Source organism: Lepisma saccharinum, chromosome 3, assembly GCF_977018435.1.
Source record: "Lepisma saccharinum chromosome 3, izLepSacc3.1, whole genome shotgun sequence".
NCBI classification, from domain to species: domain Eukaryota; kingdom Metazoa; phylum Arthropoda; class Insecta; order Zygentoma; family Lepismatidae; genus Lepisma; species Lepisma saccharinum.
In genome coordinates, this window is record NC_139231.1 from 100,522,098 (window position 1) to 100,537,899 (window position 15,802).

At 41.1% G+C, this 15,802-nt stretch overlaps 1 protein-coding gene across 5 annotated transcripts in view; it reads left to right on the forward strand.

Moving 5' to 3' along the window:
- The first annotated feature begins 3,248 nt into the window (after positions 1-3,248).
- OtopLa (proton channel otopetrin-like a) overlaps positions 3,249-15,802 on the forward strand; it is a 317,850-nt gene continuing 305,296 nt past the window's right edge. For 2 of the 5 annotated variants that reach the window (XM_083119038.1, XM_083119035.1), the window contains exon 1: positions 3,250-3,431. The gene's annotated coding sequence lies outside the window, so the exon portion shown is untranslated. Of the gene's footprint in view, positions 3,432-15,802 lie in introns of all 5 variants that reach the window. The other 3 variants (XM_083119040.1, XM_083119037.1, XM_083119032.1) reach the window with 2 other exon arrangements.

Sequence of the window (15,802 nt, forward strand, 5' to 3'; positions counted from 1 at the left end):
ATTACCTAATCTAAATTTACTTTACAATGGGACTCCTTCATACATATAAAGTGGATATGATCTAAGTTTCCAAAAACACACGGACCGAATAATAACCGAAGGCATCGAAACCTTGGTTTTATAATGAGAACGGGAAGCGAATTTAAAAAGAAAGAAATGTTATACAACTATTATGTAAGGTCAAAACTAGAATACGCATCTGTTGTCTGGTCTCCACAAACCCAAACCGATGTAGACAAAATCGAAAGAGTGCAAAACAAGTTTCTTAGGTTCCTGACACTAAATATATCAGACGTCTATCCCAAATATATTCCAAGCGAAGCATTAAGAAGTTTTCTCAATATAGATTCCCTTCACAGCCGAAGACAGATCCATGAGTTACTTTTTATGCACAAATTACTCACAAATAAAATAGACTCCGAACTTCATCTTTCCAAAATTCATTTTTACGTTCCGTACAGCAAAGTATGACCGCGTAAGGACCTATTCCAAATTTCCAGAGCCCCAACGAAATCTGCAGAAGCAACTCCAATTCGAAGAATGTGTAAATCATTTAACAAGACTGTAATAGTACACGTGTCCTCCTCCGTAGCCGAGCGGGTTAAGGCGTTCACTCGTCTTGAGATCGTTCGCTGCGGGACTGTGTAGGTTCGAATCCGGCTCTGGTCGGAATTTATTTGGCCTACGTATAGGGCCGGTGGCAACCACCATCGTGAGGAAATTGGGGAGCTCCTACAACGGCTGGGGGTCGGTCGATCGGGCTGACCACCCGTCTGACTGCAGATCTCCACGGTGGCCCCTTGGTGGCTCGCGTGGGAGGGAGGCCAGCAGTCGGTAGGTAAGCCTTGGCCAGATATTGGGCTGTTACGCTATTGGATTATAATAGTACACGTAATAGTAATCACGAGTAGAACAAACAGGATAACATCATATAGTTTTAAGTCAACTTTTTGTATTCTTATCTTATTTTTAGTGTATTTACATATTTTAAATACAATGTAAATCTGTGTAATCCTCAGGTTGTTTAGGCAACATTATATACTTAGTAACAATGGTACATGTATATAAGTGGGACCAGTAAGTGTGCCTATAGCTTATAATTATGTAATCACAGAGTTATGTATCCATCTTAAATCTTAATACATATTCACGTAATGAGAGAGTCGTGTATCAATTATATGTTTCCGGCAATTATTATTGTATGTACAACGCTATAAATGGGCATTTGCCTGTAGTGTGAAGTTTTATAAATAAATAAATAATTTATACAGAAGTAATATGCAGGGTGAGTAAAAAGTCCGGTTACATAGGGATTTTTAATATATTCAGTGTGTGCACCTTGAACATCAATGCATTTGTGCACGCGACGTTTCCATTTCTTCACAACCTTTAGCAGAACGTCCGGCATAGTCATGTCTGCAAATTACACAATGCGTTCCTTCAGATGCTGGATACCTTTAAATCGTAGCGTTCCATCATGAACGCGGGGGATCTTAACAAGGGATGTAACTAGCCCCTCCCAAATTATGATTAATTATAGCAGAGTCAGCCCTGAACGGGCCAGGTATGAACACAAAAGATTTACATTAAAGTAAAAGCATGTTTTGAGTTTGACACTTTGACTGAGCAATGCGAATGGCAGATTAGGGTGAAGAATAGCTTACTCTGCTCGGTTTACAAATAGACCAGTCGATCCTGCTTCTCCGTCGATTCCAAGTAAAAAGATCTCGTATCGACGAAATGACCCCAAAGGACAAAATCCATTGGTCTGGAGACCGCGGTGGCCACTCAACGGGACCACGGCGACCGATCCATGCACCAGGAAACTGGGCATTCAACCATTCACGGACAATTAACGAGACTATGGAAAACTTCCTGTGTAAACTGACTTCTGATTCACCCTGTATTTTCTTTATAGCAATTACAAAGTCTATCCATTAGTGAATATTGTGAACATGTGTTGCGCGGCTGCATATATTAAGGGGCAAACCCGTTCCGTGACTTCTGTGAAAGTTTGTACCGTGACGCGTTGTAAATGTCGCTTATAGTAGGTACTACACATTCTGAGACTCAAGACGAGACCAACACTTCTAGGTTCTCATTAACCTTAATGTAAAGTTCCATAAACAACCTGGTATCATATTAACGTCAGAGAATCCTATGATACTATTAAATTTTTGAATGTGTGATGGGATATATTCATTAGTACCATGAAGTGTTAATTGAACATTATCCATTGTCTAGTGGTTCTGCTATTTATACCTGTTGTAACCGCGATTGGTCCAACGTCTACGTATTCCCGCGCTAGCAGGGTAGTTCGACAGTTGCCCTGCCAATCGGAAACTAGGAAAATGTCGTCTGCTAGACATCGAGGAGCGAATGGGTACGAAAGAAGCGGCGCTTATGCATCCGCTGTTGCAATGTTGTACTTCAATCCTTTGGCTTTGCCATATTTTATTAAAGAAGTTCGTTTTACATCATTTTCGTGGGAGTGGTTATGTGCTGTGTATGCATTTGTAGTACATTCTCATGTAGATTATGATAGCGTGGCTTCGTCCCAACACATAAAGTTGACAACGCTGCGTGGTTTGTGCTAGAAAAAAAGGTCACAAAATCCGGATAACGGATTTCAAATTATCAACGTATTATAATATCCGTTCAGTACGGATATCCGGATAGTACAGATTTGATGAAAGATTTGTAGAAAATCCGTACGGTGAAATACGACCATGACGAATAAAATAATATGTGGATATTATTTTATTCGTCATGGAATAACTTGTAAAACTGTCCGACTAATGCACATGTTCGGATATCCGGACATTTAGAATAATCCAGATATCGGATAATCCGAATATCTGGATAACCAGAAGAGTTTGGATATCCGGACAGTTCAGATGCCCTGATTATCTGGATATCAGAATATCCGAAAACAGGATATTTGAAGTCCGTATAGAAAATGATTCCATATCCGGTTGAAATTTTATCCGGATTTGACAATACCTACTATAGAAAGATCAGCGCGGGAACAACAGCTTAGTCAAAACGAGAGAGCACCTCTTTTCTTCAAGTTCTCTTCGCCGGGGGTGGGGTTCGAACCCACTACAAACCTGTGATTTTGCTACAAATCTGTAAGAACGCCCTCTCCAGATAAAACTATCGCCTGGTTCCTTCTCGATTATCGTGGGCTGCAACACTGAGGACTGGAAGCGAAGCGACGCGAAAGGCCTGTTGCCAGGACAACACGGATCGCTTCCCTTCGTCCCCACGCCCCTAGCTTTGTGAGACGGAAAGCCCTCACTCGTGGTCGCAGCCGAAAACAGTTGACTAGCGTGCGCGTCCGTGAATCTCGTGTGCCGTCGAACCGAAAACCGAATCAATCTCCGCTCTTTCATGTGTTCCCCGTGAAGAATGGCGCCCATTTTGTTTAGGTAAGTCCAGTTGCACGTTTTTTTTTCTGGTTTATCTAACGCTTCAATGATCTTCGGCTTCCAGGTCGTGGAATCCTCGCTGTGTGTTGTTGGCGCCTTCTCCTCCCCCTTTTTTTCTGTAGCGTGAGAGAAACAGGTGGGGAATCCAATTCCCCCACTCTCTTTCTCCCTTGACCTTCAAATTACTGTTTCAGTTGCCGTACCTTACACAACCGAAAATATCTCAAATCTGAAGAAAAGTCTGTAGCCACCATTCAAGTGAACAAGTTTGTTTCAAGAAAGTTTATGTTCGTAAGATTTTCTGTTTTCAAGCACTGGTCGAACTAAGGCTGGGTTTTGCTTCGTACTTCAAGGAAAGTGATCGTATACTAGGTTCGCCCGAGTAGAGACCCTGTTTCCTCAAGTTTTCAAAAGGGTAAATGTTTATACACTACTTCGGCTCACTGCTCCTGCAAATAAGCGTAAGTTTAAGGTAACAAGGGGGGCAAGAGTTTCTCTAAAAGTTTTGACAAAATTAGAGGTTTCTCAACAAAATGTAATAGTTCTAGCAGAACAAATTATTTTATTACACACATAACTTTAAAAATCCTATTAAAATATTAGCTAGGCCGACGTACTTGCCCTCGGATTTTTCATAGAAGCAGGAAATGAATTTCCATAAATCACCGCCATCTCGCGCGCGTTATAGAAATAAATTATTGTTATTATTTTTCCGTTAGTGGTATAAATATTTAAAAAGCATAACTAAAAACTATTAGGTTTAGTATGCATCTAATAGTTGATTGAGGTTTTCAGCACCACGATTTTAAAAACAACAATATATTTCTGAGTAAGAAAACAACTTTAGCAAGCTAAGCTGATAATGTTTTTCGCACAATCGACGGATTGCATTGCATTCCCCTCTGTGGTGGTATTTGGTGGGAATGCCTCCTTCTGGTTTGCTAATTTTGTAACTTTGCTCTTTATGTAATATCCCAATGTTTCAAGAAAAAATGCTGTAATTGAATTGCCCATACCCGCTGAAATCTTTTCAATACCACGCTGTAGCTACTAATACCCACTGCCTCTGCCGCATAGTGGGTGCGCTGCGAAGTCAAGAGTTCTGGGTTCCAATACCGATCGAGGCATGGGCTTGTTCGTCCTCGGTTCGCAATCCATCGTCACGGTTGTGTCAAAAAGGGCAGAAAAGCGCCATAGAGGGACTGTCCCCCTCCTCGAAAAAGATCCACGTCTTCTTGTCAGGAGTGATTTTATCCTACCCGAAATCAATGTAATAATTCGTTTGTTTCCGAAATATAAATTCAACTGAAAGACCGTTTCGCGTTATAAAGTACAGTTACTGATATTACATGGAAATATTGAAGAACTAACTGTGTATTCTACCCAACGTATTAGATAGAAATAGTCTCTATAGTAATGAACAGTAAATTATCTTTATATAGTATGAGGATTTAAAATAACAAAGAGACGGGAAAGTGCAAGTTAAAAATGATTTCATCCAGAGTCTTAAAAAACATCACAAGAAAACAACGTCATAGCAGCGGCATCTTTCATTTTTTTCTTGTTCTCCTTGCCATGAATATTACCACTTTCTTCTCCAGTGTATTTAACATATTTTATGCGTTTCTTGATATTGGAGAAAAGGGGTCAACGTGTTGGTTTAATATAAGGCTTCTTGCTTTGTCGCACAGGAAGAATGAGTTTCGGAATTTCATATAGAGTTCGAGTAACTATTCAGGGAAACTAAATATTACTTTCATAAGAAAAGCGCCAAGTTTCTTGTTTAACCTGACCAACTTCAACTAACATCTATTTATTATGAGTCGCTTTTCTGCCATGTTTTGGTAATCGCCACGATGAGAATCAATGTTGAATTGATGAAATGAGTGGGAAACAATCATGTCCTGTAGGGTAATTGAATCTGAAGCCTTGGTTCTGACCGAGAGGAACTTCAGAAGATCGCTCAAATCTTGATAGCGGCAGCGTATCAAAACAGAGATCTATTTCTTTACCCGATATTACTGTTTTGTCCTCGATCTAATATCAATGTGAAGTCTCACTTCTGTCTAATTCTCGGTATGGACACCAGTCAGTCCTGCCCTAAAAAAAACCTCTAATGTAGGCCGACACAGTGCAAGAAGCCGAAAATTATTCTACACGGAGAGGTCAAGGGTCAACACGCACGAGTTTTCACCTGCAGTGCGCATGCAGGACACAGTGAATGAACTATTAAAAACTGTAGACTTTGATATGTTCACAGACTCAAGTAGTGTGCTGAAAAAAAAGATAATCACAACAATAAGTTCATAAATTGATGTAAATATTGTGTACATAGACGTTCATACTTTCATGTATTCTTTTTTTTCTCTTCTCTCTTGTTATTTATTCACAGTGTATTATGTTCAACATAATTGAGAAATGTATCCTGTGCTGAACAAATAAATAATAATAATAATAATAATAATTCCATCAATGCTTGGAATTTTTCGGAACTTGAACTTGTACAGATTGCATCCTTCCGAAGATACTTTCAAAACTTTTTGCATTGAAGCGAGGTTACTTACCATATATTCTAAAATCGCCATAGAGGTTGGCAGAAAGAGGGATGAGTTTGACATCTACTTGTAATTAAAATAATACATTATCATATCATAAATAAACTAAAAACTGTTTTCCGGTTGGGATGAATATTCTTTTGATGGCTACGAAAACTGTAGGCATATTTCCAATGGCCCTGTGTGTGGAATGTACTTGTAATAACTCTAGCATCTTTAACTTTTTCACTTTTATATGTCTTTGTGTGTGTGAGAGAGAGAAAGAGAGAGAACAACAGGGAAGGGAGATAACTAGAAACCGACAGAGAGGAGGAAGAGAAAACGGGGATATTGGAGAGAGAGAGAGAGAGAGAGAGAGAGAAATGGAAAGAGAAAACAGAGATAGGATGTAATGAGAAACCGAGAGAGAGGAAACAACAGGAAAAAGGCGACACAGAGAAACTGAGAATTTGGAAAGAAGAAGAGAGAGAGGCGAATGAGCGAGACAGAAATAGGTGGGGGAAATGAGAAAAATGCAAGAGAAACAGAAAGAGAAGATATGCGCAAGTGGGAAAGAAAGAAATACCCAAGAGAGAGTGAGTGAAGAAAGATGCCAGAGAGGGACAGAGAGAGAGAGTGGGGGAAGAAAGTCTCAAAAGAGAGAAGAAAAACTCAAGAGACGCGAGATAGAGAAGGAGAAACAAAAATATACAAACATCGGAAGAGAGAGAGAGAGAGAGAGAGAGAAGTAGGAGAGGAGGAACGAAGAGAGAGAGAGAGACAGACGTAATAAGGACAGCATACTATTTCAAAGTAAAATTACAACATTTTCGACTTCCATCAAGAACCTTGCGTCGGTAACAGCCCGAAATGATGAAAGAGAACCTGTTCGTACAGGAGATGGCTGAAGACAATGAAAGCATAATGCAAGTTAACATAAAAAAGCAGCCCGACTTGTCTGCAGGTGGAGCAGGTTCGCGTGTTTTGCAGCTCGAGACAACGTGCACCCGTGCTGCCATTAGGGTAATAGCCGAAGGGGTTGCCCAACATTAAATGGAAGACGGACAGCAGCAACACTTGCGCGTCCTTTTTTGCATCGGATGGATTGCAATTTCAGATTCTAACCGCCTTCAATAACAGTCACTTTCCTTCAGAGGACGTTTAATTAATAAATTGTGTCATGCGCAGTAGAAGTATATAGGCTAAGAGTTCCTCCTCCTAAAAGGTGATATCTGACAGTGTATCCATCTGTCTATTTTAATTTCATGGTCAACACAAGCAATCTGACGTTCCAGTGACGCAAGGGTGGAATTACTGATATCCCCCTTCTCGGGGAGCTTTCACAAGAACACAAGCGACATGTGATGGGCGACGAGTTAGGGAGAATTCACACCAAAGCGACACGGAGAATTCACACCGAAGCTGCAAGCGACAAGCGACACTAGCCCATTCAGTAGAAAGCAAAACTTTCACCGCGCATGCGCGAACAAGAGCACGAGGCGACATTGAGAAAACGGGCCAGTCAGAGCGAGCCGTAAACTATAAGCGACACGTGCAGCTTGTCGTGTCGCTTCTGTTCGAAAGGTTCATTAGATTACTGAAGGTTATCTTCTAAGCGACATGTGTCGCTAATCGCTTGTCGCTTCGGTGTGAAGTCTCCGTACTACGCAACAGGAGTGATTCACACCGAAGTGACAAGCGACACGAGCCCCATTTATACCGCGTTTGTTAAACCTGTCCCGGTTCCCGCGCTAGCTGATCGTTGGCTTTTCTCGGTGCTGGGGAAAGTCAAAGCCAGGCAGCCAATTAAAATACGCAACGTGGCAACAGCGTCTACGTAAGCGCCTCTCTTCTGGCTTCCATTCGCTCCTCGCTGTCCAGCAGACGATTTTTTCCTCGTTTCTCATTGGCAGCGAAACTGCCGAGCGATCTCTAGCGCGGGAAACGGGACAGGTTCTAACAAACGCGGTATAGTCGGTAGAAATCTAAGAGCCTGACAACATACCGAAGTGACACCGTTGAGAAAACGGTCCAGACCGAGCTACATGCAAGCGACAAGTACAGCTTGTTTAATTTGGTGCGAAAGGTTGCATTTATTTCTGAAGGCTCGTTTCCAAGTGATACGTGTCGCTTTGGTCTGAAAGCTCCCTTGTGACAATATGCTCTCCAGTCCTATGGAATTTCAAGTATAAGTCGGGAACTTCATCGAGCCAATAGGAAACATTGTCGTAGTGACGTATCCAGGATTTTTCGGGAGGGGTAGTATTTAAATAAGGGTTTTGTTTTTAGTTTGTGTTTTAAGTTCATTTTATGCATAAATATCTTAATCGGGACTGGACCTACAGTTTAAAGTGCGATCTGGACCAGTCTGCAATATGTCTTCACCGGGGACCGAACCCGGGACTCCTTGATTACACGGCGACAACATTACCACTACATCTTCCTGGAGACCCTAATAATATAATACACATAGTGGCGTACGTGCCACTATGTGTATCACCCGTCCCCAAGTATACCACTTTTGCTAGAATGATAACATAACCCACAGCGCTACAGCACCTTGAAGGGCCTTGGCTTACCTACCGACTGCTGGTCTCCCTCCCACACTGTTCCTCCGTCACCTGTTATAGCGTGGAGGTCTTAGACCAGTATTGGGGTGACGGGTGATCAGCCCGACGAACCCCCAGCCGTTGTTGTAGGTCTTCTCGACCGGGTTACGCTCACTCACTCACTCGGAGCTTCCCAATTTCCTCACGATGGGTTGCCACCGGCCCTATACGTAGGCCGAATAAATTCCGACCAGAGCCGGATTCGAACCTACGCCGTCCCGCAGCGAACGATCTCAAGACGAGTGAACGCCTTAACCCGCTCGGCTACGGAGGAGGACTTGCTAGAATGATATCGAATACATTACACATACATAGCAGAAAATTTATGATTTTGCGGTGATTTTAATAGAATGTGCACAAAATGTTTTGAGATTCGGGAGAAACCTCTTAAAAAAATTACTTTGCCTTGCTTTGCGATTGTGAAAATGATGGCTCAGGCTCCCACATATAGGAGGCACACGATACAGCATTTGCTGGGGATTTTAGTTACATTTTCTTGCTTTAACTTGAGAACAATAGCAGATAAACAAATGTCTGCGTCCCGAACTCCTACTTTTGTTTCTGTAAACATTTCATTATAGAGCAGTGTTATTTAGCAAGATTTGTGTGAGCCCATGCAGGATCGTTCTAAATATATTACTAATATAGCGTGGAGTTAGTTATTCATTCTGTTCAGTCATGTTTGAAAAATTGTCTTATATTTTAATCTTCCGGTGCTTGCTTGCACACTCAGATAGCAGACGGCAAACAGCACTTCTGGAGGAATAGGTTTGGTTTGATTTGGTGTTTTAAGTCCACTTTGGGCACAGTAAGGCTAATAAGTACTGGACCTACAGTTTAAAGTGGGATCCGAACCACTATGTGTCTCCACCGGGTATCGAACCCGGGACCCCTTCATTACAAGGCAATGACACTACAACTGCGCCATCGGGGAGGCCCCTGTAGGAATTGTGTGAGTGTCAAATTTCAGCAGATTTTCCATCTACCCCTGCTTTGTGAGGGAACTGGCCAATCCCTTCTGGCACCCTTTTCTATGGCGGAGCTGATAAGCGGTGAAATATGGGACCGTTTTTACACTTCCCAGGTTCTGCACTCACTTGGAAAAATTATTATCCTGAGGAACTTCTCCATTGCTTTTCCTGTAGTTCTTACGACTGTTTTGTCACCCAGAATTTTCTGGACTGAGACACAAGGCTACACAAAAATTATCAAGCAGGATCTGCTTTAGCCTAAATTTGCTGTAGTTGTACCATGCATACAGTGTTAAAATACTTGTTTATACAGAGTGTCCGAAAAGTCACGCAACCCGGTGTTTACGACCGTATAACGGAATAGCGAAACGGAATGAGAAGAAACGCTTTCTGCCAAGAGAATGCCCTGTATATTGGGAAAATTTAGAGAGACAAACATATGTAAGAACATGCATGTTTTAATAACAAATAAGCAAAGTGTTGCCAAAGGCGGAAAAAAAATATTTGCATATCGTGTATATTGATGCACAGAACTCACTGAGGTAAATTATTGCAACATTTCACAATACCAACGAACAATTTGGATGGCTATCTATTGAATTTGACAGAAAAATAACTTTGACGAAGTTTCAAAAACATTGCAGAAGGGAATAAATGGGCTGTTCCAAAAATCGATGTTTTCACAATATTACGAGGGACACTGGCAACACTGTTGGTGTCACCTGTCACTAACAGATGTGTTTCACCTCAGGCTATCACACTAAGGCACTTTTAACGACAAAGGAGAAAGTTGGTTATTCTCGAACATATGCAATAAATTACATACACCTTGCAACCCTGAAATGTGGGTATCCCTAAATGCTTCCCTTACGCCAGAATATGACGATGTTCGGATATATTCTTCAACAATAAACACTCTTTCCTGTGTAGAATATGGCATTTTAAAAACACACACACGACGTCAGCATAAGTAGACACAATCTGGAATGCCGTTCGCGGCAAACAGCAACCACCTAAGGCACAGAAAACATAACAATTGATACACGTTCTTCTGCACCCACATTTCAGGGTTGCAAGGTGTATGTAATTTATTGCATATGTTCGAGAATAACCAACTTTCTCCTTTGTCGTTAAAAGTGCCTTAGTGTGATAGCCTGAGGTGAAACACGTCTGTTAGTGACAGGTGACACCAACAGTGTTGCCAGTGTCCCTCGTAATATTGTGAAAACATCGATTTTTGGAACAGCCCATTTATTCCCTTCTGCAATGTTTTTGAAACTTCGTCATGTTCTTTTTCTGTCAAATTCATTAGATGGCCATCCAAATTGTTCGTTGGTATTGTGAAATGTTGCAATAATTTACCTCAGTGAGTTCTGTGCATCAATATACACGATATGCAAATATTTTTTTTCCGCCTTTGGCAACACTTTGCTTATCTGTTATTAAAACATGCATGTTCTTACATATGTTTGTCTCTAAATTTTCCCAATATACAGGGCATTCTCTTGGCAGAAAGCGTTTCTTCTCATTCCGTTTCGCTATTCCGTTATACGGTCGTAAACACCGGGTTGCGTGACTTTTCGGACACTCTGTATTATCTGAAAGTATCTCACGTACGATATTTGAATCTCTACTTTATAAATTGTCTGGAAGTCTCTCATGTAAGGCATTTGAATCGATACTTATTGAAATTGTCTGAAAGCCTTCCGTGTAGAATATTTGAATCGCCTGGAAGGCAGGCCCAGGTTTCACAATATTTTTTACAGCGCTGACATTCAAATTATTTTTCATAATCGATGTTTATTATTTGTTTACAAGATCTTTCCGCAAAACTTCTTTGGCCATAGAACACGTCGCGTGCTCCTAGATCGAAGCAAGATAACAGCCAAATATAAGCTTCTCCCCTTTGACATTTATGTTATCAAGTAAGGTTACGTACTTAGAAACGCTTTGCATGTTGTGTTTCGTTCATTTGTGGGGTCGTATCAGTTAAGATCTATTTGGAAAGAAACAGCATGGGGCTCGTGTTTGGAAGCTATGTTAATTATGCAAGTATGGTTTAATTGTGAGCAAACTGGTTTACTGTTGTAGCAGTTTTCAACTCGGGAGTAAATTTTAGTTGATCCTCTAACGCAATAGATGGTGCTGCATCCTGAAATTACTCATCACGAGGCCCACTGCTGTCATTCGTTTCAAAATTACAATAATACTCAGAATCTGGTGCAGTATGTGTGTGGACCTTAAAATAGCAATTCTATTATAATAATCTTCCTGCAGTTCGACCAGATGTAGACAGAATTGTGTTAGACTTTGCCTCAGAAAAAGCGTTCAGTAAGTAGACATTTATATGGCTGTTAATGGGCGATCTGAGACAATAAAATTTGTCCTCATCAGATTGAGCTCGCGACTAAAACTATAAATGTACTTTGCCAGTAACTTAATCCTTTCGTGTCGGCAGCCGGACTCATTCTCATCTCAAGCAAGCCCAGGAACTTAGCGACCCGTTGGGCGAGGATGTGAAAAGGAGATACCTTAATCATTTCTTCCACTCCTATAATAGGTGCTGGCTAAACTAGATAGTTCAAGGAATGACCTTATCTCTAGCTAAGTACCCATAAACAACAACTTAGCGTAACCATTCGGTGTCGGTGTCGACAGTCAACCGAAGTGCGAGCCAGCGCCATTTTTAATTGTAGGTGCCGTTCTTACCAACATATGTGGACTTGAATGCCATTTCTTAAGGTTTCGCGTTACAATGTCGACTGTATTTGTACATCCATCTATTGTAACTCCTCAACAACAACCGGTTATTGAATAGAAGTACAGTAGAAAAGCGAAATTAAATAATAAAATACAACCAAATGGAAAAAAACAAACTTTTACAGTGATCTCGTGACGGGAATGACAATCGATCGCATTAGGTTACATATATATATATATATATATATATATATATATATATATATATATATATATATATATATATATATATATATAAATACTATATAATTGCACGTGAATATTGAATGGAAAGGTTTGAAAATCTGTTGAAATATTGATCAAAAATATTTCCAACGTTTCATTTCATGTTTAAAGTATCTTACAAACGTAATTCAGAATCTCTATGCTTCCACCTGAAAGTGCACCTAAATTTGCAAACTCGAAAATAGCTCCAATAAAAATATTCTTCGTTGTAGAGTACAACCAAGTTCAGAGAAAGGTGAACAAAAGTCGTCCATTATAATTAGGGATGGTATGGAGACAGGCCTGAAAAAGAAATGTAGACGAGGTCCAGACACCAAGACTCGTTCGAGATTTTAGTGTAATACTTCAAAATTTCAGGTAAAACAAATTTACTTTACTATACAACATCTTTCGAGTGGATATCTACCTCATTATTTATAGATGAATCATGTGTTTTGTCCATCGTAATTACAAAGTCAATTCATTAGTGGCAATTGCGAGTACGTCCTGCGTGGTTGCATACAATCAGGATAATGCAGTTTTTAAAACGTTCGTAATGAAGAAGTGTCAGACCGAAGAAAAGTTGTGTAGAGATGTTGTTAGCCTTAGCGACCTCTTTACACTATGAAAGTTAGCCCGGTGGCACACTGTATAATGGTGCTTAGTATAGCCTACTGTATAGACCGAGATGAAACCGAGAATTGCCTTGCCACCTCAGTGGCTGAGTGGTTAGCACAGCGTGCCAAGATGCCAGGGATGCTGGGTTGGAATCCCGGCCTGGGTGTTCTTTGTGAGTGTCCCTTCATCAATATCATCATTCATCGTCATCTTCGCGATTAGCCACAATAGTGGTAGAAAACCAAGTAAAATAAACCAAATAGATGAACTCGGCTCGATACGATTCCTAATCGCAAATTTCATTCACATGTTTACATTCTATGAACTTACCCAGGACTCTTTTTACACGGGTGAAGTTAGAGAAAGCGTTTGTTTACCTTCTTTGTTATTCACTATTTGGTTTCAATCTGCGAACCTCACGTTCCACAAAACAAAATGGCACGAATGTTATGACGGAGAATTTGAGTACACGTATCTTTGAGCTTGACTGTAGGATCACTCTACTTGTGAAGTAACATGTATTGTTTCGTGACCTTCTTGTTATCGGAAATCAAGAACGAGAGAAACGAGTCGGCAATGCATCACATCCCAAGTCCACTCTATGGAACAAGTTCCACCTCCCTTCGCAGCACTAATGGTCCCAGAATGCTTTGCGCAGCCGCAAGCAGAGTTTGCCAGTTGGATTTCATTGCACGATAAAAAAGGATTGAAAGTTTTCTTGTGTATCATTCAGCGGCAGTTGGAAACATGTTTCTGCGACAACATGCTGGGCTGCAGTGGAGCAGAAGAGAGGAGAAATGGCAGAAACTTTTATCATTCTTGCTCGATAGTGAAGGGGCGGAGGTTGAATTATGTATAGGGGATAAGGCAGGACTTGCAAATGGGTAAACATGAATTCAGAATATACGAGGGTTACAGCAAAAGTCATGGCAACCATTTTTTCCCACGATAATGCTGGTCAGGCAAGAAATTGTAAAATATACGGTGGAGACTCCGTCACAAGCAATGTATTGTGACGCCACTAGATGGCAGTGGCTGCCAAGACATTGCACTGAGGGAAGTGGGATGTCGGTGCGTGTTTAACAGTCGTGCAGGATGAATGTGACCTGTTCTTATGTGAAAATAACAGTTCTCCGTGGAAGAAATGCGAGACAATGTCACACTGGGCTCGTGGAAGCTTTAGGAAATGATGCTCTATCATACCGAACTGTTGCGAGGTTCATACCGAACTGTTGCGAGGTGGGCAGCAGCATTCGGGCGTGGAAGAGAAGCAACTGCCGACATGCAACATACATTAAACGTTAGCATACCTCGTGACCTTCCAATTGTATATTTCACAATTTCTTGCCTGACCCGGATTATCGTGGAAGAAAATAGTTTCCATGAATTTTGCTGTGACTCCTCGTATGTATCTACGTGTGACACACACACGCATACTGGATGGTGGGCTTCCTCGATGGCGTAGTGGTAACGTCGTCGCCTTGTACCTAATCAAGGTGTCCCGGCTTCGATATTCGGTGGAAGCACATAGTGGTTCGGATTTCACTTTCAACTGTAGGTCCAGTCCTGATTAGCGCATAAAGTGGATTAAAACAACAATTCAACATACTGGCTGGCGCTGTCGTACTTCACAGAAGTCGTAGCTGTAATTAGTCGTCCATGTTATGCACAGATAGGCTAACTGGAACTGAACCTACATTGTAGAGTGCGGTCAGAAACACTAACCCAGTCAGTTCGTTGCACTTTTCGACACCAGGTGTAGTGCATGTGCATTCCATGTCAGGCTGGTGCAAGGAAATAGTGTTTAACCGAGTTTACGAGGTACGCAAGAGAAGCGCCTGTTGCTACTTTCAACGTTTATTTGATTGGTTAATACGTATCACGTGATCATACACAACACTGTACACCGGGGTCGGACTTATTATACACGAGTTAACCAACCTCCCCGCCTTTGGCCTTCGGAATGCCTTCGTTGTTAGACTAGGTTTGTTAAATTTAGGTCTGTTAGCATAAATACACTTCAATATTTCGGGGCTTGACCAAAAAATGTATTATGATAAGAGAACTTAGGCAGGTCTGTCAGCATGTGCATCCATTTTACGTTTCGGTCTGTATATATTGCATATTTTCATATTATATTGTATTTGAGCCTTACATATTTAGATTTGTAATTGTATAGAGTGGTTTCCTTCCATGTATAGAATTTTAGGTTGACAGTGCTGGTTATTAGGCTCTGAAATCATTGTCAATCATTCCACTACGAGTGGGAGATTGGATCGAGTATTTTCGAACGAAAGTGGTACTCTAGTTGACACTAAACTATTTTTGACAGCTTTATCCTCGTTAGAACAAAAGTAACCCTATTCAGTAAAGTTAACACCATCAATAACAACAAAACAGATCTGTATGTGGCATGGCATGTATATTTCCTCCCATGAAGAATCGCGCCAAAGACACAGGGGTTGATAGCCTATACCCTTGCCAGCAGCGGTCGCCTTTCTTTTTGGCAGGACTCCCAATCACAAGGCCCAGGCTGAAAATATGAGCAGTAACTCCCTCCTCCTCATTGCAGTAATTTCCTACCACTCAGTCGCCATTGTCCAGCCGGAAAAAAATGCGTTGTCAGCTGGCGGAAACAATTTGAGAATTGACAGCGCTCTGAAAACAAAATCGAT